Source organism: Hipposideros armiger, unplaced genomic scaffold, assembly GCF_001890085.2.
Source record: "Hipposideros armiger isolate ML-2016 unplaced genomic scaffold, ASM189008v1 scaffold_1895, whole genome shotgun sequence".
NCBI classification, from domain to species: Eukaryota; Metazoa; Chordata; class Mammalia; order Chiroptera; family Hipposideridae; genus Hipposideros; species Hipposideros armiger.
In genome coordinates, this window is record NW_017733245.1 from 30,082 (window position 1) to 32,644 (window position 2,563).

A 2,563-nucleotide genomic window follows, 5' to 3' on the forward strand; every position below is an offset into this window, starting at 1 on the left:
CATCAATTTCTTCATAACACAGCGTTTCAAATGATGCAATGACAAGGCACACATCTGGTTTACAACCAATGCTTCATGTTCATGCAATCTTGTAGCTGCCTAGAGGATGTAATACATGTCATCAATAATACATTTCCAAACCAGTACAGCATGGCTTACTACAGACACTGAAAATAAATTTAGATGTACAGAAACCAATGATGTTAACTATGTAAAATGCTTGGAAAGTTTTACAAGGAGAAATTTAAAAACAACTTTCATGCTATAACCTAATTAAAATACTGATCAACAGTGTTCTTGACTCATTACACAAGCAACTCAGGAGAGGACACCTGCTTTTATGATCATTTATTATTAATAATGGGAAAACGTGATTTCCATTAAAGTAGACACCTTGAAATGAAATGACCATACTCTTCAGAGATATGGATATCGGATTTCCTCCCCCATATTCTTCAGGCCTCCCTGCTCCCAATACTTCAAGATATCCAAGAAAAAAAAAAAGAAACAAAAGAAAAAGAGCATTAAAGTTCTTCCTTTTACATAAGTCCAGTTTTCTTTCTCCCGAGGGTTACTCTAGATCAGGGGTCAGCAAACTGCGGCTCGCGAGGCACATGCGGCTCTTTGGGTACGTTCTTTCTCAAAAGTTTGCCGACCCCTGGAAGAGCCAATCCCGTCCCTCACAACAATTTAAAAATATTCAAGAGCCATAAGTATATTTTTACAAATAAGGAAAACTTAAAGTAATATTATATATTAAACTATAATAGTTTTATTTTCATTTTCAATTTTACTTCAGAGCTACATGTACGTACACAAACAGCTGCATGTGGCTCACAAGCCGCAGTTTGCTGACCCCTGGCGGCTCTTCCGTTCTCAAAAGTTGGCCAACCCCTGCACTAGATGCATAAAACCAGAGTAGCTAAGAGTGAAGATTTTGGATGTTATCTGTCAGAGGTTCAGACTATTTCCCTCCACTTACTTGGGTAAATTATTTAACCTGAATGAGCCTGAATTTCCTCATGTATAAATGATTACTCAACTCCCAGGATAGGAATAACACTTATTGGGATTATATTACAGAGCACCTAGCACAGAACACCTACCACAAAGCTGAGTACGGAATGCACTTTGACAGTCTCCCCAACCTCACACACCACCAAAAAACACACAAAAAAACCCCCCAAAACAAAACAAAACAAAACAAAACCCCACACACTATAGTTCACAGACCTGAAGAGGAAAATCTGGAGTAAAGTAAACAATACCAGATGTCTGGGACCCTGTGGCAGGGCTGGGCTGTGGGGCGAAAGAGCTTTCGCCATAATCATGGATCATGGGGAGAAGGAGGCCCAGGTCCTGGCAGGTGCGTCCATGCTGTTCAGGAGGCCGAGCCTGGGCCAGCCTGGCAGCCCCCCTGGAGCAACATTGTCGTTATTCATGAAGGGATTCAGGACAGGAAGGAAACATCATCNAGGACAGGAGAAGAAAAACCAAAGGCAAGAGAAAGATGAGAAAAATCTCCATTATGGCTTCTCCACAATTGAGAGTATTAACATAACAAGCAATGCTTTTGGGGCCCTTAATTGTTTAGGCTCCTTACTCCTCAAGACAGCGTCCAATTATTTTTTGTAAGAGACATAGTATCTCCCAGAAATGCGATGTTTGTTGTGAGATGGCTAACTAACTCAGTGAAGGAAGAGATAACCTCTTGAAAAACTGGTTTAGGGAAATACATGAAGCATTTCCTTCCTCTCGCCTCATTCTGACCCTTGATCTTAAAAAATCAGAGAACTTCAAACTTGAAATGGGCTTTCTAGTCCACCTTTCTAATACTGAAGGAACACATAGACTCCAGTCAACTTTCCAGGACCAGAGGGACACTAAGAGTCAGAGAGACCCTTGGACTAATATCCCTTTATAGGCCTGAAGCCCCCAGCATTAAGCAGGGTTCTTATTCACAGGAAATACAATCTAGATTACTTAGTGGAAAGAAAGGGTAGAAAGTGGTTATAGAAGTTCCCAACCACAATACAAGAACATTCTAGAGGAACCTTACAGCTGCTGCCACTGGCCCTGCTTAGCAGCTATGATGCCAAGACCAGACTAGCAACCATGGAAGAACTGAGTACCTTTGCTTCCTCTCCTAACATCCACACACTCCAAGTCTCAGACAACTGAATAGAGCATGAATAGAACTCCAAACACAAGAAAGACTTGAAAAGGTGAATTTTGAGTTTCCAGCCTCTTTAGAACAGGAAGATATGCTAGAATGGGAGTAGAATGGGTATTAAACGAGCCAGCCTGCAGTATCTACCCATCCACTCACCATGCAATAGATGAGTTTGCTTCCTGTCACGGAGAACAAACTGGATGATGAGGCCCTGTATAGACTTGATTAGGAGTGTAAGCCCTGGAGTGAAACTGCCAAGGTCCAAATTATATCTCAGAGACTACTTGGTGAGACCTTGGACAGTCATTTATAATATTATCTGTGCATTTATTTTTTCTATAAAGGGAATATTTGTAACTCTTAACTCCACAGGGTACTGTATTTCCCCAT